At 51.5% G+C, this 19,536-nt stretch overlaps 1 protein-coding gene across 2 annotated transcripts in view; it reads left to right on the top strand.

Moving 5' to 3' along the window:
• Nucleotides 1–1,881, top strand: part of TRIOBP (TRIO and F-actin binding protein) — a 58,679-nt gene extending 56,798 nt beyond the window's left edge. For both annotated transcript variants that reach the window (XM_079937943.1, XM_079937944.1), the window contains one exon: nucleotides 1,157–1,881. The gene's annotated coding sequence lies outside the window, so the exon portion shown is untranslated. The remainder of the gene's footprint in view (nucleotides 1–1,156) is intronic.
• The last annotated feature ends 17,655 nt before the right edge of the window (nucleotides 1,882–19,536 follow it).

Genomic DNA, 19,536 nt, shown 5'->3' with positions numbered 1-19,536 from the left:
CATGTGTCTTCAGAGGCGGGCCAGTGAGTTCAGGGTCTGATTTTCGCCCTGTCCCTGCCATGTGACAGCGGGTGCTTCTTAACACAGAGCCACAGCCACAGCCCAAGCAGTCCACACCCCTCCTCAGGGCTGGCAGTGCCCTAACTGATCTGCCTGGGCTTGGGTGGCAAATCCGGTGTGGCCACCCCCTCATTAGACCCAGCAGCACGGCGCGCATCACTGATCACCCACAGCGTTCCTTCCTCCGTGCTTCACACCCCGGACATCACTGGAGGCCGTGCTCTGCCCTACTTCTGCTCACGGTCATCCCTGACTTGGCAGGGTGTGAAACATTTTTATGATGCCTTTTCCTACTGCTCTGTCTACCTGGAGCTTCCTCTTTCTAACACATCCCTGGAGACTTCCTAAGGCACTCCGGAGAGGCCACCCTGTGGGCCAGGCTTGGGGAGAAGCCCGGAGGAGAGGATCTGGCCCAGCCTTTGGGGCCAAGAGGCATTGGAAGGACCTGCCAGCCACCCTTGCCTGGCCTAAGCCAGACTCCCACACTCTTTTTTTTAATTGAAATGCAGTTGACTTACAATGTTGTGTCAGTTTCTGGTGTACAGCAAAGTGCTACAGTTATATACAGAAATACATACATACATTTCTTTTTCATTATATTTTATTACAAGATATTGAATATAGTTCCCTGTGCTATACAGTAGGACCTTGTTATTTGTCTGTTTTATATATAGCAGTGTGTATCTGCTGACCCCAAACTCCTAATTTATCCCTCCCCCCACCCCTGCTTTCCACTTTGGTAACCATAAGTTTGTTTTCTGTGTCTCTGTTTCTGTTTTGTAAATAAGTTCATTTGTATCATTTTTTTTTAAGATTCCATGTATAAATGACATCATAAGATATTCGTCTCTCTCTGTCTGACTTACTCCACTTAGTATGTTAATCCCTAGGTCCATCCATGTTGCTGCAAATGGCATTATTTCATTCCTTTTTGTGGCTGAGTAATATTCCACTGTATATGTATACTTTATCCATTCATCTGTCAGTGGATACTTAGGTTGTTTCCGTGTCTTGGCAATTGTAAATAGTGCTGCTATGAACACTGGGGTGTGTGTATCTTTTCTAATTAGTAGACTCCTCCACTCTTGTCTTCTAGGTCCTCGTGGTCCAGCCCTGCTGCAGACCCCCAGCCCAAGGGGACCAATCTCCCTCCTTCCCTGCTGGATGGACGTCAGAAGCCAAGCTTTCTCCCCACCCTCTGTGGGCCGCACATGCACTCACACCCACTATACACACACACACACACACACACACACACACACACACACACGCACACACGTCCACACACATACACATACACACACACACTCTCTGCGTATCTGAGCGCGCCCCTAGCACTGGGTCTTACCTTGCACCTTCTTCAGGATTTTATATGTGAAGAGATTTTTATATAGATTTTGTTTCCTTTTTTTTTTTTTCCCCAAACACTTTATACTTTTTAAAAAGCAATTCCTGGTGGCGTGTGCCTCTAACACTGGCTCCCCCTGTGTCTCCAGACGCCTGCTTGGGCTTCTGGGCCCACAGCCTGGCCCGGGGCCTAGCGGAGGCCCAGCAGCAGCTATGGCAGGGTTGACTCTGCTGGGAGAGGCCGGGAGCCAGCCACCCTCTTTCTACCCTACCTCCCACTAACTACTTCCTGCCCTGGGGGGACCCACTCCCTGGGACTCTGGACAGAGGGACAGATGGACAAAGGGAGCCAGCAGCTGTCCCCATGGCCCCACCCCCTCCTCTGAGGGGTGCTGGGCATGGATCTGCGGGGACCACCCCGTGCAGGCAGGCGTTTCTCTCCTGCTCTGTGAGCCTTAACTTAATAAAATGTTCCGGCAGCTCTGGTGTCCTGGGTGGCTGGGCAGGGAGGGCAATGGAGGTTGGGGTTTCTTAAAGTGGCTTCACCACCTGCCCCCGCCAGCGCTCCACCCTTCCTGAAGGGGCAGCATGTGGGCTTCTGAGGGTGGGGTTGTGAATCTGGTTCCTCCACCAGGCTTTGCAGCTCCACGTGGGGTTTGCAGACCAGCAGGAACAGCAGTGACACCAGGGAGCTTTTTAGAAACACCAAGTCCAGGCCCCGCCCTGACCTACTGATTCAGGATCTGCACTTTAACAAGGCCCCTCAGTCTGAGAAGCCCGGGAGTGGGCGCTGGGCCCAGCCTTGGAGGGAGGACTGGAGCTGAGGCTTTGCCGGTGATTGACCTTGGGCAAGCCACGCCCCTCTCTAAGAGCCTTAATCTGCTTCTGCATCAAATGGGTACCTTTCAGCCCCAGTCCTGTACTGAGGCTGTGCCCAGAGGGCTTGTCCAGCCCTGGCAGGGTTGGGGGCGGGAGCAGTGGACGAGGCCACCCCAGGCCCATCAGGCCAGGAGGCCTCGTCCCTGCTGGCTGGCTGTGCTGATTGTGGCTCCGCGTGGGGCTGAGAAGAGGCCCCAGGTACTGCCAGTCCAGCCTGGGCTCTCCGATTTGCAGGGCTGTGGCGAAGGTGATGAAGATGAGGGGACAACTTGAGCCGGCCCCATGCGCTTCCCATCAACCCTCGGGCACCTCCTCTGGGCTGGGCACTGGGTGTATAGAGTTGAACAAGAACTGGCCCTACCCTGCACCGAGGCCACAAAAACAGGTCACATTGGGTTGGGTCCCGGAAGGCTGTGGGAACCCAGAGGGGACCCCCAACCCAGCCCGCAGGTCAGAGAGGGTTTTTGGAGGTGGCTTTGGAATATGACTTTTCTAGATGGAAAAATCAGGAAAGGCATTCCAGTTCCAAGGGAACAGCATGATCAGATGCCCTGTGAACTTCCTGGTACGTTCAGGGAATGACCCGCAGGGGAGTAAGCTTGTGGGCTGTGGGGGAAATGTGCCCCATTCCCTTGCCAGTGATGGGTTTAGGAATGAGCATGGGATGCGTTGCAGTTCCAGCCAATGAGATGCCAGGGAAAGTCTTCGTTGGGGTAGAGGGCTGGAGGGGGTCATCTGGAAAGGTCTGCCTTGCTCTTAAAAAGGAGCACAAGGAGGGAACCCCTTGGCGGTTCAGTGGTGAGGACTCTACGTTCTTACTGCCGAGGGCCTGGGCGCAATCCCCGGAGGGGGAAATAAGTTCCCACAAGCCGCATGGTGTGGCCAAAAGGGGGGTGGGGCACAAGGAAGGGAGGCCTCTTTCTCCCAGCCTTTGGACACTGTTGGATGAAGTCCCCACATTGCCACCATCTTGCCTCATTAATATGCTAAAAATGGCCGAGCAGAAAGAAAGAAGAACCAGGACCCCGAGCCATCAAATCACCCAGGCTTGGCACTGCCCTGCCTCGGGACTTCTGTCTCATAAGGAGCATCCCATGGGCAGCCCCATCCAGCACCCTGCCCATCCTCACCACGCTCTGTTGTCTCCCACCAGCACCCCCAGGCTTCCCTCGAGTCCCTCCTCTGTCTTCATGACTCCCTCAGCCCAACTCGGGCTGCCTGTGTAGCACCTGGGCTATGGGAACGTCCTCCTCACCGGCTCCCTCCCACGCCACCCTCTCCTCAGGCAGGGCTTCCTGGACAAACCAAAAACTCTGGCCAACCTATGAACAGGTGCCCCACCTGAACCACTTAAAGACAATGAGAGATCACTTCCACCCCACCCCACTAAAAAATAGCTCAAATTAACAGGACTAATGATACCAAGTGTCTGAGGATATGAAAAACTGGAATTCTCACGAACTGCTGGTGGGGGTGTTCTTGGTATTAGCACAGTGAGGAACTGTTGGCTTTTTTTTGGCCCCACTGCACACTATGCGAGATCTTAGAAGTCCCAGCAGTTTCTTATAAAGTTAAATACGCACCGACCCTGTGACCTAGGATTTCCACTCCTGCGTATACACCCAAGAGAAATGAGTGCTTAGGTTTATAAAATGACTAGTACAAAAATATTCATATCAGCCTTACTCACAGTAACCCAAATCTGAAAACAATACACGTCTATCAAGAGTAGAATGAATAAACAAATGGTGGCATATTCATCCATTAGAATACTATACTGCAAAAAAAAAAAAGAATTATTAGGACTTCCCTGGCGGTTCAGTGGTTAAGACTCCGAGCTCCCACTGCAGGGGACACGAGTTCGATCCCTGGATGGGGAACTAAGATCCTGCATGCTGCGCGGCACGGGCAAAATAAAAAAAAATTACTGCTACCTGCAACAGCATGATGAGTCTTCTAGACATAATGTTAAGTGAAAGAAGCCAGCCACGAAAAGTCCATTTACAGGAAGTTCAAGAACAAGCAAAACTGTCGCTATGGTGATAGTCATCTGGGCTCCGGGTAGGGTGGGGCACATTGACTAGTGGGAACTTTCTGGGGTGCCAGAAATGTAGCATATCTTGACCTGGGTAGTGGTCACATGTAAAAATTTGCCACTTTGCACACTTAATGATTTGTGCATTTGACTGTGTGAATCACATCTAATTAAAAAAAAAAATCCAGGGTTCCAGCAGGTGCCCAAGTGAGGCTCCTGGGGAAAACCCCAATAACCTGTCACACAGGGAATCTGGCCGAAACTACAAGGTTTGACTGCTAGGTCTGGCCTCCTCAGACAGCCAAGTATGTGCTACGGAAAGAGCACAGGGTGGGGTATCAGACAACCCCATAGGGGTTCAAACCCCAACTGCTGCCTCCAGCTGGCTACATGAATCTCACAGAGTCACATCCCTCTCTGGGCTTTATTTTCCCATCTCTTAAATGGGGATGATAATGTCTACCACAGAGGGTTGTTCAGGTATTAAATTACCAACTGGTTCAATGATCTATTACTGTGTAATCAACTACCGTAAACTTAATGGCTTAGAAAAACAGTTTTTTTATTATCACTCCTGGTCCCGTGGATGGACTGGGCTCAACTGGACCATTCTCTTGGTGTCTGTTTTGCAGTTGCAGTCAATGGTGGCTGGGCTGGACGTCCAAGACGGCTTCTTCATTCGTATATCTGGTGCCTCAGCTGGGGTGAAGGTGGCAGCTGGGGGGCCCCAGGACAGATCTCTCCCTTTCTCCACGTGGCCACTTCACGTGACTAGCTTGGGCTTCCTCACAGCATGGCAATCTCAGGGCAGTCTGTAGTCCGACTTCTTACATGGCAGATCACTTCCCTTAGAGAGTTTCAAGTGATGCTGGTGGAATCTACAAGCCTCTTATGACTCAGGCTTGGAAGTGCTGTGGCACTTGTTCCGATCAAATTAATCAAAAACAAGTCACTGGACTTCCCTGGTGGCGCAGTGGTTAAGAATCCGCCTGCCAATGCAGGGGACACGGATTCGAGCCCCGGTCCGGGAAGATCCCACATGCCGTGGAGCAACTAAGCCCATGAGCCACAACGACTGAGCCTGCGCTCTAGAGCTCCCGAGCCACAACTACTGAGCCCACGTGCTGCAACTACTGAAGCCCGCGCGCCTAGAGCCCATGCTCCACAACGAGAAGCCACCGCAATGAGAAGCCCACACACTGCAACAAAGAGTAGCCCCCGCTGGATGCAACCAGAGAAAACCTACGCGCGGCAACGAAGACCAAATGCAGCCCAAAATAAATAAATAATAATAATAAAAAAAGCAAGTCACAGGGCCGGCCCATAGTCAAGGGGAGGGGACAACCCCTGATCATGGATGCTGGGGGGTGATTCCCTGGGAGCTAGCTTTCTTCTCTGCGCTCTGGCTTCTCCACCTAACTCTCCACCTCCTCCTTCTCAGTCTCCCGAGAATTCTCTTCTTCTGTCCAGCCCTCTAATGTTGGGGTTCCCCAGGGTCTGTCCTCAGCTCTCCTGTCTTCTCCTTCTACGTGTTTTCCTGTGACAAGCTTGATCTCTGTCTTTGATCTCTTGTCCTTGGCTTTTGTCTGTCCGCAACCCAAGCCTTTCTTGGGAACTCCAGACCTGGGCAGCCTCAGTCTCAAGGCTGCTATCAAGGCCCTGTCTTCCCTCCAACTTGTTCCGCTTCAGTTACTTACAAGAGGCCACAATCAGCACAGAGGATGCAGCAAACCCAGCCTGGGAGGTCAGGGGAGGCTTCTTGGAGGAGGGGGCCCTGGAGCTGAGGAGGAACTAGCTAGACTAAGAGGGTGGAGAGAGTATTCCAGGTCAAATGAACATCACATTCAAAGGCACTAGATGGGAAAGGAAAGCCCATTCGGGGACAGAGCAGCTGGGTTTGGCTGGAGTTTGGAGTGCGTACAGGGATCCAAAATGAGGCCAGAGGAACAGGCCAGAGCTAGAATAGAATTCAGTCTGCAAGGAGGGTGGGGACCCTGCATCCAAGCTCTAGCTTCATTCTTCTTTTTTTAAAAATATTTATTTATTTATTTGGTTGCACTGGGTCTTAGTTGCAGCTTGTGGGCTCCTCAGTTGCGGCTCAAGGGCTCCTTAGTTGCCGCTCACCAGCTCCTTAGTTGTGGCGTGGGAATTCTTAGTTGTGGCATGCGTGTGGGATCTAGTTCCCTGACCAGGGATCAAACCTAGGCCCCCTGCATTGGGAGCTCAGAGTCTTAACCACTGCACCGCCAGGGAAGTCCCTCTAGCTTCATTCTTAACCCAGTGGGGAGCCATTGGGGAGTTTTAGGTGGGCGGTGCCCTGGCTCAGGACGGAGGTCTGGGCAAAGACGGGGCTGTGGGCATCATCAGCAGGAGGGGTTGGTGAAGGCTCTGAGTTGGTCTCAGGGTGGCAAGTAGCAGGGTGGGGGCAGGGGGGTGGAGAGGGGGACAGGACCCTAAGGAAGAGCAGTAAGTAGGTTCCCAGCAACCGGAGGGAGCGGATGCTTTGAGAAGGGAGTGGCCGACTGGGGCTGGGAGAAAAGGCCCACCAAGGGCCCACTGAATTTCGTCAGGCCACAGAGGGTGGGGAGCCATGAGGGGGACAGAGGCTGTGAGGGGAGGTCAGAGAAGTTTTGTCACTTCCTTGTCACCTTTACTCTTTACACCTTGTCAGACTTTACTCTAAGGCCTAGAGCTTCAGTCACCCCAGGCCCACCCCATCCAGGGGCTCTGGGACCATCTCACCCTCAGCTCCAGGGACCTGCAGCTCCTCTGGGAAGGGGGGGGCAATGTCACCTCAGAAGGCACTAATGATGCAGACCCTCCCCTCCCCGTCCCATGATGCCTGAGAGAGGCAGGATGAGGAAGGAGTAAGGGTTGAGGTCAGTGGCGGGGGGTAAGGGGACCAAGACAGCCCTCCATCCGTATCCTAGCTCCTAGCTCTGCAAACTTGGGCAAGTTATACAAATTTTCTGTGCCTCAGTTTCCTCATCTGTAAAATGGGGATAGTAGTTCATACCCCGCAGGAGTGTTGTGAAGCTCAAAAATGAGCCAATACATATAAAATGCTGAGAAGAGCGCCTGGGACAGAGTAAAATGCAATGAAAATGTTAGTGCTCATTGTGGTGTTGTTATTGTTATGGGGTGGTGATGAGGATTAAGTGAAATGATGGAAGTAAAATGCATGGCATGGGGCCCAGAATACAGTAAGTATTTCAAAAACAGGAGCTATTATTTTATTATTATTAGTCAGAAGTCAGCTGGCTGTCCCTGCCCCCTGCCATTCCCAGGAGATCTGGTTACACTTGGTCCAAACCCCGACTCCATGTTCTGTGAGAATCCAGGCCTCTTCCTCCCATTTTGGCAGATTCCCACTTGTCACTTTTCAGGGCGTCCTGAGACTTCCCGTCTCTCGGGGTGGGATGTGTTGCCAGGTACAAAGCCAGACCCCTTCAGGGGCTCTATGATAAATCCTCTGGAAGAGTGTCTTATTAGCAAGCTCTCACCAACTTGCCCCTGCGCCGTCTCGACCCCAGCAGGTGGGGGAAGCTGGCAGTCTGGGAGGAGCCCAGCGTGGCCGTGGGGTACTGCCCTCTCCTCCTGGCCACCCCTTTTCCACCCTTGGATGCTACTGCCTATCTTTGTCCCCAAGCCCATGCCTCATTCTGCATCTTTCCCAGTCCCCAGCCTCTGATTTTTCCCCTCCCATCCAATCTGCACACCACCAGTGTGGGTTTTCTAAAACAGGGTTTTCCCTTTGTGAAACCCTGCTCTGAGCCCCTGCTGCCCCTTCAGGATCCCTGGGCTCTGGGTTTCCACTCCACGAAGGCACCTGCAGCTCCTAAGGGTGCCCAGCCAGGCACTCATCTGTCCTCACCCCTCTCCTCCACATTCACCTGCCCACTCCCCGCCCCTCCTCTGGGAGACCCAGTAGAGTCAAGACTCAGATCAGTCATCACCTGCCACCTCCAAGATCCCCCAGATGGGGCTAGATGCCCGCTCTGGCTTCCACAGCCCTTCTACTTGACATGTTGTCTCCACATGGCTCCCCCAGACTGTGAGCCCCCCAAGCCAGGGGCCAGCTCTGATTCACTTCTGTTTCCCCAGGACCCAGCACAGAACACATGGAGTCTCGGTATGATGTATGTTTGTTGATTGACTTACTGACTGACTGACTGACTGGAAGTGAATGACTACCCAGCCAGGCACCCTCAAGACAGGGCACAGCCACAGCCTCAGCCTCACCCTCACTCCCACGCCAAAGGGCAAAGGTCTGGGTCTCCCCGTAAATCAGCCTGGAAGCCCAGCAACCAGCCTGAGGTGCTAGGAGATAATGGCAGTTTCTGGCACATGGAAGAGCCTACGCTGTAACCGTGAGTCATCCCTGTCATCCCAGCGTCCCATCTGACTTTACAAGCGGACTCTGAGGCCCGGGAAAGGAGGAGCTCGCACTGAGGGAGCTCCTGCCGTGAGCAGACTTTTAGACAACAACTCTTTGAAGGGCTGAGCCCATTTGCAGAGGAGGAAACTGAGGATCAGAGAGGGGACATGACTCACCAAGGTCAGTAATTTACTGAGTCACATCACGGCATGTCTGGCTCCAGCGCCCAAATCTTCTTACTCAGGCCACCTGCCCAAACAGAAAGATATCTACCTTTTGTGGAGCACTTACTGTGTGCCAGGTCCTGGAATAGGCATTTGCATTCACTATCTCCTTTAGTCCCCTGAACAGCCCAGTGAGGGAGGTGCACAGTTACCTCCATTTTCTAGGGGAGGGGCTGGGACTCAGTAGCGCCGAGGTCACAGAGCTGGAGTCCAGGTCCAAGGCTCTCATAGCAGGGGCTTCCCAAGCTGACCAAGGTCTTCTCATCGGAAACTGCCCAGAGACCAGGTGCCCTGGGTCCCTTCCTTGGGGCATAGGTTTGGGGGGAGGTCTGGGTGCACCTCTGTTGGACTGACTTGGATGAGTCACCTCCACACTCCTGCCTCAGTTTCCCTGGTTAAGCAGATCAAGAGGTTCCTCCCAAGGGGGCTAGGAAGGTTGGAGGCCCCTAGAAAGGGCAAGAAGGTTCCTGAATTGTTGCCCCTTCACCATCCGGCAGCTCCAGTCTCCCCCCTGTGTCACGAGGGGTGCCAATCACACCTTCTTCTCAAAGTCCCTGAGCTCTTGCAGTGTGGATCCCTGCCTGGACCTCCAACTCCACTCCCTGAACTCCCAAAGCAGACCCGCCCCAGCTCTGGGCACCCTGGACCCGGTCGGCCACTGTCTCCAAGCTCCCTTGTGGTTCCTGGTTCATGGTTCAACGAGGTCAGTGGCCATCTCTGTGTCTCCATCTCCCCCATCAGGGCAGGGCATGGAACCTGCATCCCAAAGATGCTCATTTGGTTTGGCCACCCACTGGCCCGGCGACCTCAGCGGAGGCATCTCTAGCTTCGAGAGGGGGGCGGCTGGCTGCACTGGCCAAGCAGGTGTGAAAGGTGACTCATGGCGGGTACACTTCCCCAGCAGCGTGACGTTGCTGCATTGTTGACGAGGAGCCGAGGCGGTCCTGCCGAGAGACCCTCACCTGGGACCCAGCTGGCGGTGACCCTCAGGACTCCAGCGGATTCTCATGTTCTCCCATTTCCTTAGAAAGACAGGTTTGGAGGCACCTCTGGCCCCACGCCCAGGATTCCCCCATAACCCAGGCCCCAACCTCGGGCATCCTCTCTCCCCTTCACTTGTTCCTTCATTGATCCATTCATTCAGTCAAAGTCTGCGCCTGTACGAGAACATTCATGGCCGCATTGGGAGTAGGAAGTATTTAATAAATTCCCCACCACGTTTTTATAACTTTTTATAACAGTTATAACTTTTTATAACTGCTCCAGGGTCAAGCAGTTATAAAAAGCAGTGAGGACGTTCTTACATGCTGATGCGGAGAGATCGCCAAGATGTGCTGTGAAGTGAACAAAGCAAGGTGCAGATCTGGGTGTGGGGTGAGCCACTATTTATGTAAAAGAAGGGAAATAGGGCTTCCCTGGTGGTGCGGTGGTTAAGAACCCGCCTGCCAATGCAGGGGACACGGGTTGGAGTCCTGGTCCGGGAAGATCCCACATGCCGTGGAGCAACTAAGCCCGTGCACCACAACTACTGAGCCTATGTGCTACAACTACTGAAGCCCGCGCACCTAGAGCCTGTGCTCCACAACAAGAGAAGCCACCGCAATGAGAAGCCCTCACACGGCAACGACGAGTAGCCCCCACTCACCGCAACTAGAGAAACCCCACGCGCAGCAACGAAGACCCAACGCACCCAAAATAAATAAAATAGATAAATAAATGCAAAAATACAAAAATAAAGAGAGAGAGTGAGAGAGAGAGAAATAACAGCAGGTATGGTTGGCGTACGCGCTTAGAGATGCTCAAAACCTCTCGGGAAGGAGTCACACGCGTGCACGTGCTCATGCACACGTGTGTGCGCACACACACATGCATGCACATGCACACACACAGCGTGAGAAAACGCAGCGGGAAGGGGGCCCTGGACATGCAAGAACCTGGACCAGCGGTTGCCTCGGGAGTGGGCTGGAGGGTGAGCGACAGGGGTGGAGGGATGCTTATTTCAATGTTAGATGCTTTTCTGAATTGTTTCCCAGGGGTGTGTGATAGCTAATCGCAAATAAATAAAAGCTTAAAAAATAATAAAATTGCCCCAAAGGAACATGGTATGGGAACGACAGAGCTGAAGCCAAGCCCGGGGTTCAATTTCTGGTTCTGCTGCGTACGTGCTCCAATCACCCTCTGAGACCTCGATTGATAAATGGGATTCAGGGAGGTCACGAGGGCGCCGCTTCCGCGCACGCCAGTCACAGCGGCCGTGCCCACCGAGTGGCAGCTGTTATCATTGCTGTTAATGTCCCGGTCAGACCTGTTCCAGACACCTGAGTGACACAGATATGAAGGACACACCCTCACCCCAACGGAAGACAGCGCCAGGGAGGGCCAATGTTGCAACTGACCCAGCCAGAGGAGCCAGGGCCGCCTGGGGGAAAAGGTGACACCCACAGTGAGTCTCCGGGGATACATAGGCGTCACCAGGAGACAAAGGCGGAGAAGGGCGCTCCAGGCTGGGGGAGCAGGGCAGGCACGCCTGGAGCCACGCCCCGTAAACAGAGTTGTAGATGCGTGCTGTCATGAGCACCTGTGTGCACTCCCGCCCCGTACTGTTCGCTCCCACACACGTCCCCCTGCTCACACGTCCAGCCTGCGCAGGTGTCCACACATGCTCCAGAGGCTTGCAGATGGGCCGAGCGTGGAGGCGGCTTGAGGCTCAGGGGTGTGGGCTGGGGACAGACTGCTGACTACCTGTGTGACCCCAGGCAGGTCACTTAACCTCTCTGGGCCTCAGTTTCCTCACTTCTAACCGGGGGATAACAACAGTACTGACCTCGTCAGGATGCGGTAAGGATTAAATGAGGCAGTTCCTGTAGGGTACTGAGAACACGATTCAATACATATTCACTGTTATGATTTCTAAAACACACTCAATGATACATTACTATCATTACACTGTGTTCATATTTCATAGCCTATGTTAATGTTTTACTAAATGCATGCCTAGTGCATGCATTTATATGTATTTTACGTATGCATACACACAAGCCTGTAGGCACCCACCACACGTCTCATGTACGCCTGCGTGCTTGTGTGTACGTATGGATACAGCACACTCAAACACACGCACCTGTCTGCACACATGCACCCTCTCTACGTGCCCACTTCCCCTCTGCCCTCTCCTCCCAAGTTAAATAAGCGCACAGGGCAGTGAGGCAGGTGGTCTGAAAGGTCGCCCCAGCCTGAACAAGGCCAGTCTCCCAAGCCCCAGCTGCCCAGTCAGACCCACTAAGAGTAGACCCAGACTGATGAGAGGCCAGGAACCACATTCCAGAGCCACTGAGTCAGAGGCCACTGCTCTGGATGGAAAGAAGGCTCCAGGGTCACGGCGTGTGTTCTCAGCTTGGGGGCCCCTCGAAGGCCAGCTGCGTCAGTGTCCCTGCATTCAGCGCAGTGCCTGGTATCGAGCAGAATCCCCATCTCTTGGCCAGATTTGACTATGTGAACAAATGGTTACCTATTGTATGAAACTGAGAATAGAGTAGTCCTGGGGTTGTATATTTCATCTTCGTCTCCCCTCTGAACTGTGAGTTTCACGAAGATGGGCCTCATGTCTGATTTGTCTTTGTTCCCAACACCCAGTTCAGATTCTGGTAAAGACTGGTCATCAGTGAGGTCATCAGACCCAGCACAGCCAAAAAAATAAATTAATAAATTAAAAAAAATAATGCTGCAGTGAACATCCTTGTACAGAAACATTTGTGTGAGGGCTTCCCTGGTGGCGCAGTGGTTGAGAGTCCGCCTGCCGATGCAGGGGACACGGGTTCGTGCCCCGGTCTGGGAAGATCCCACATGCCGCGGAGCGGCTGGGCCTGTGAGCCATGGCCGCTGAGCCTGCGTGTCCGGAGCCTGTGCTCCGCAACAGGAGAGGCCACAAGAGTGAGAGGCCCGTGTACAGCAAAAAAAAAGAAAAAAAGAAAAAAAAAAAAAGAAACATTTGTGTGAATTCCTGGTCATTTCCTTAGGCTAGATTCCTCTAAGTGGACCTCTTCCATGTTTTAAAAGTTCTGGTCGCTCAGACAACCTACATTCAGAAATAAGAGATTCCTCCGTTTAAAAAAATTAAGGAAAGTCATATGGAGCTGCCAGTCAAAACTTTGCATCAGCAGGAGCAAATCCGCTGTTCCCACATTGAATTGACATAAATCTTAGCCAAAAGTAAAGACACAACACCATTTGTGAGTCTCTGCCGCCTTATTGTGGGTAAACACATCATTTCCGTCCAGGTGATGAGATACCAACAATGATGACAACTAATGCTTAAACTGTGCTGAGTGTGTGTCTGCCATTCTTCTAAGTGATGTATATATAATCATATCACATGATAATATATATAATACTACAGGTGTCATATATAATATGACATATAATTTGTTATAAACATATTACATATACACATATATATACATTCAGTCTTCATGAAAACTCTATGAGGTAGGGGCCACTATTATCCCCAGTTTACAGGGGGAGGAAATTGAGACACAGAAGCGTCAACTTGCCCAGAACCTCGTACCTGTAAGTGGTAAAGCTGGGATTTGAACCCAGACAACATGAATCTATGGTGCTTGGACCTCACCACCATGCTAGACTTTGTGGACTTCTAGTGGGTCAATGAAGTCCTCCCAACCCTGAGTTTACAGGAGAGAGCACATGAACCCAGAGAGGGTTACCAAGCTATTTTAGGTCACACAGCAGTTTCAGGGGCTTCTCCCACCCACACTGTCTCCTAAGGTGTGTTTAAACACCTTCAGTGCCCATGGGAAACGTTTCCTGAACCTTTCCAGAGAAGCTGCAGTGACCAGGAGTTTATACCCCCTCGTTCCTGGGAGCAGAACTTTGCTCTCCACCCCAGCCAGCACCAAAGCATGTTTTGAGCACTTGCAGGGAGTGATGCCAGCTGTGTTTGGGCCTCAGTTGGGCATGGCCCTCGCCAGAGAGCAGCCAGGCCGAGTATGCAGGCCCTCCTCACCATCCTGGGCATACCAGCCTCGGTTCCAGGTTCCTTTAGCCGCTGGTGCTGGGCAGGGTACCAGTTAGGGTATCTGAGAATGCGGTGCATGGAGTAGAAAAATGATATTTACCCGTCTATCTAGCCACTTTCCAGATATAAGAGATCGTGATTCCAGTATTTTAGAATTCAACATAAGTGAGAATTCTAATATGAGGACTGAATTCTTAGCTTCCATAATTGCTCTGAATTCTTTGATTCTAGAAGTCTTTGCCCTTCATTCCCAAAAGCTGTGGCCAAGGAAGGCCAGCGCTCCTTCCTCTGGGCAATCAGGGAGTGGCTGCCTAGAAAACAGCAAAGTGCTGGGAGGCAGCTGGTTTTTCGGTCTCTCAGAGGAAAGGGGCCTCGATCTGCGTACTTTGCCATCTTTTCCTGGAAACTCTGGCTTTGTTTGTGTTGCGTGTTGCTCCCAAGACGCCCTAGTCCCCCTGCCTCCACCCAGGGACCCCTTTTATCTCCTCGTCCAGGCGGCTCTTCCTCACGTGAAGGGCCCCAAGGTCAAGCTCAGCTGACCATTTCCATAGCAGAGCTCGTGCCCCGAGGTTAGGAAAACAACTGCTGCTGACGTTGGATGTTACTGCTTTTGAAAAAATAAACACAAACAGACCCTCCACGTGCCCTGGGCTTCAACAGCGGGGCCTGCACTGAGTGGCAGAAGCAGGGCCTTGGATCTGGGGTGGGGTGATCCCGGCTTCTCCCAGACTCCCACCTCTGGGGGCTTCCATGACCCTCCAGGCTGTGGCTGCCCATCCAACACTTCCACTGCAGGGGGCACGGGTTCGATCCCTGGTTGGGAAACTCAGATCCCGCGTGCTGCGCAGCCGTGCAGCACAGCAAAAATAAATAAATAAAACTTTACCAAAAAAAATCGTCCAATAAATTTCCATGTATCCTTTGCCCAGGCTCACCAACGGTCATGATTTTGCCACCCTTGCTTTCTCTCTGGTGTTCTCTGTTGACACCTCTGTCTACATATATACAAATCTGTAAACCAATACTTTTGTCTAAGTACATGTGTTTTGCTCAGTGATCTGAGTTGCAGACATCATGACACTCTCTCAGCCCTTCAGCATCCATCTCTTAAGTTAAAGGACATTCATCCACAAGACCACAGTCTAATGAGCGCATTCCAGAAATGGAACGCAGGTACAACGTTATCTAATATACAGTCCACATTCAAACTTCCTCAACTCTTTCAATAACGTCTTTTAGAACTTGTTCTTTTTTAGACCCAAGGTCCATCCAGGAGCACGTACAACATTTAGCGGGGTCTCTCTTGTCTCCTGTAATCTGGGACATGTCTCCGCCTTTATAGTCTTTCATGACTTTAATATTTGTGGAGGGTCCAGGCCAGTCGTCTTATAACATGTCCCTCGGTTTGAGTTTGTCCAGTTCTTTTCTCATGATTGGATCCAGGTTGAGTTTGAATAATTCAAGGCCTTTGAGTCCTAGTAGCAAACTCTTATCCAAACACGTTCATCTAAGGTCCACTCCTGCGAGCAGGGGAAAGGAGTGGACGACTCACTCCCAGCACTGTCACCATTTCTAAAACTCTTACTTAGGGAAGTCCCTGGCAGCCCAGTGGTTAAGACTCCGTGCTTTCACTGCCAGGGCCCTGGGTTTGATCCCTGGTCTGGGAACTAAGATCCCGATCCCACAAGCCGTGTGGCACGGCAAAAAAAAAAAAAAAAAAAAAAATCCTTAGTTAAACTGAAAGGTAAAAAATATGACATTGCTCGTTTAAAGCTGCACATCTTGGCTCACGTATGAGATCAAATTAGCTGGTATTTACTTGTCTATAATTTATCTGTTTACGTACTAGCTCTCACTGTGGTGCTACCATTTTTCTCCTAAGGATTTGTAACACTATTCTATATGCTATGAATACTTACCGTTCATCATATTTACTCTGAAGGGTTTTTAAAAATATTTTTTTGCCTTCTCCTCATATGTATGTTTTTGACATTATGAAGGTTCTTTATTAGAAAAGTAATACATACTTATGGGACTTCCCTGGTGGCGCAGTTGTTAAGAATCTGCCCACCAATGCAGGCGACATAGGTTCGAGCTCTGGTCCAGGAAGACTCCACATGCCGCGGAGCAACTAAACCCATGCACGACAACTACTGAGCCTGCGCTCTAGAGCCCGTGAGCCATGACTATTGAGCCCATGTGCCACAATTACTGAAGCCCGTGCGCCTAGAGCCCATACTCCACAACGAGAGAAGCCACCGCAGTGAGAAGCCCGCGCACTGCAACGAAGAGTAGCCCCTGCTCGACGCAACTAGAGAAAAGCCCACGTGCAGCAATAAAGACCCAATGCAGCCAAAAATTAAAAATAAATAAATTAATTTTAAAAAAAGTGATACATGCTTATTGTTTAAAAAATTAAAACAATATGGAAGTGTAAAAGTAAAAAGTAAAAGCCTGCCATGACCCAATTCCACTTCTCAGAGAAAACTGGCAATAATAACGTGGACATATGCACACACATCCGCAGTCCACTTGTCCAGCCTGGAAAACAATCCCCTCATCACAGTGCAGTGTGGTTGTTTTTTAAAACCATCTCTCACGCACCCTCATGCATTTATTGGTAAGAAGCCCAGCATCTCCCTCTCGAGGTCTCTTCCAGAGTAGTCTGAGATTCCCAGGGGCTCACTCCATCCAAAGGAGGCCGGTCCCACTCCTATAAGGCCCAGCCTGCCTGCTGGTGAGCTCCGAGGTTACAGCCCTCTCGTTCATACCAGGAGCTCAGTCCTTGCTCCCTGAAGTGGGAATGATGCCAGAATGGGGGGAGGGAAGGGCCCAGCATGGCTTCCAGCCCAAGCCACACATGGTGTCTGTCTGCCTCACAATGTCCATATCCCGTTTCCCACAGAGTGAGTTCCCTCTTTGGGGGCATAGGTGTCCTCTTTGCCAGATGACCTTGGTCAGGAGTATCCCAGTGGGTCAGATGGCAGCTAATCTTACTGACCCGTATAGGGGAGGGCTTGGAGCCCAGAGCTCATTCCTCCCAGGGCTCCCCAGGACAGCCACAAATTTGCCCATCTAGTCCCCAGATTAAGGGAGGGGAAGCTTTGAGAGTTGGTTAAGAGCATGGAGTCAGACCCCTTTAGACAAGTTTCTTCCCCCTCTGTCAAAGGAAGTGACAATAATAGCAAAAGATCCAAATGCATTAGTACCTATCAGTAGAGCACTGACCACAGTGGCGGGCACACAATAACTGCTCCATAAATGTGAGCTATTGTTATCAATCTATACCTGGATGGAGCTCCCTAACTTCCCTATTTCATAAAAACGTGATCCCCACGCATATTTTTGTCAGCTTGCTTTTCTGAATTGGTGCACTGCAGACACATTCCAACTCTGCACTTGCAGCCTCCTCTCCTGTGTAAGAGCCACGTGGCCTCCCAAAGGATGGTGCCCATGCAGGAGATTATCTCTAAGAATCAAAACCCTCAGCCTTTGCCTTGGTGGTGTCTCTGTTGCTTTAAATCTTAGGAAATCAGTTAAAGTTTAGTTCAGCTAGATCAGTTAAAGTTTAACCGTGAAGCTATCACCTGCAGTTTCATTCCTTTGTCATGGAGTGTGTGTTTGTCTTTCTGTCCATCATTTGGCTTTCAACCCACATGGGATTTCGATTATTTTCCTAACTTGGGAGAAGTGGGTGAGAGATCAGCTTCCAAGGCATGAGGTTGTAAAGGATGAGGGGGGACCGGGAGAGCTGCCAGCTAGGGCAGGAAAGGGGAAGGCCCACGAGGAAGGGTCCTGGTGTCAGACTCCGTGCCATCACCATCTCTGGTTCCACCACCATCCTTGCTTCTGCTCCAGGAACTCGGGAATCTTTCTGGTTGCTCCCTCACCTCCAACAAGGAACCCTTTAGGGAGTCCTGTGGACTTGTCATCCTAAATATTTCTCACATCTGCCCCTTCTTCCGGACTCCACTGCCACCTCTTTAGCTCAGTACCTGGCTTGCTGAGATGGCCCGTGATGGTCTCGCCACGCTCATTCTGCCCTTCCCAAATCCATCATCTGAACTGCAGCGTGTGAGAAGCAGCTGTCACAACCAGGTCAAGCTGAGGCTGTACATATTACATCAGGACACTTGGAGAAGGAGAGTCACAGCAACACTGTCTGGAAAGCAAGAGGCTGGAAACAACCTAAATACCCAACCCAAACAGTAGTGTATTCGTTTCCTAAGGCTGCTGACACAAATTGTCCCAAATTCGGTGACTTAAAACAGCACAGATTTATTGCCTTACAGTTCTGGAGGTCAGAAGTCCAAAAAGGGTCTCACTGAGCTAAAATTAGGTGTTGTCAGGTGTGTGTTCCTTCTGGAGGCTCTGGGGAGGATCTGGATTTTGCCTTTTCCACCTTCCAGAGGCAGCCTGCATTCCTTGGCTTGTGGGCTCTTTCCATCTCAGAAGCCCACAGTGGTCCACTCTTTCACGACACCAGCTCTCTGGTTCCTACTCTTTTGCCTCCCTCTTCCCCCACTTAAGGACCTTCGTGATTACATTGGGCCTCCCTGGATAATCCAGGGTGGTCTCTCATCTCAAGGTCAGCAGCCTTAACTCCATCTGCAACCATAATCCCTCCTTGCCATGTGACAGAGCATACGCACGGGTTCCAGGGATGAGGGCATGGACAGGTGTGGGAGCCATCTATCACAAGCAGCATGGAGAGAAGCGGCAGCCTCTTCCTACAGTGGAACAGACCACATTCTGAGAGAGATTCACTGTGAAGCTGTCTCACTGGAGCCTTAGGGTCTCTGCCTTGCCCAAGGCCCTGAGAGGGATCCTAGCAATACGGGTCAGACAGTTCATTAGTAAAAGTATATTTCTGGATTTCATGATCTTTGTGGTATTTATTAGCTTTTATTTTTTTTAAAAAAAATATGATTTGTTGTGAGTTCTTTTCTCATTCTAAATATAAACTCACTTTTTACCTAATATTCTATTACTGTATTTTTATTTATTGGCCACACCCATGTGGTTTGTGGGGTCTTAGTTCCCTGACCCGGGCCCTCAGCAGTGAAGGTAGGGAGTCCTAACCATTGGACTGCCGAGAAATTCCCTATTATTGCATTTTTTAAAAAAAGGACTTCAGGGCTTCCCTGGTGGCGCAGTGGTTGAGAGTCCGCCTGCCGATGCAGGGGACACGGGTTCGTGCCCCAGTTCGGGAAGATCCCACATACCGCGGAGCGGCTGGACCCATGAACCATGGCCCCTGAGCCTGTGCGTCCGGAGCCTGTGCTCCGCAATGGGAGAGGCCACAACAGTGAGAGGCCCGCGTACAAAACCAGTATGTGCTCTGACCACTGAGCAACAGCTGCTTGCACCAACATGACGACTCTCAAAAATACAGAGTGGGGCTTCCCTGGTGGCGCAGTGGTTGAGAGTCCGCCTGCCGATGCAGGGGACGCGGGTTCGTGCCCCGGTCCAGGAGGATCCCTTGTGCCGCGGAGCGGCTGGGCCCGTGAGCCATGGCTGCTGGGCCTGCGCGTCCGGAGCCTGTGCTCTGCAGCGGGAGAGGCCACAGCGGTGAGAGGTC

Source organism: Stenella coeruleoalba (genome assembly GCF_951394435.1).
Source record: "Stenella coeruleoalba genome assembly, chromosome: 11".
Classification (NCBI taxonomy): Eukaryota; Metazoa; Chordata; class Mammalia; order Artiodactyla; family Delphinidae; genus Stenella; species Stenella coeruleoalba.
Note: the sequence above shows the minus strand (reverse complement) of the source record. Positions and strands in the feature narration are given on the sequence as shown.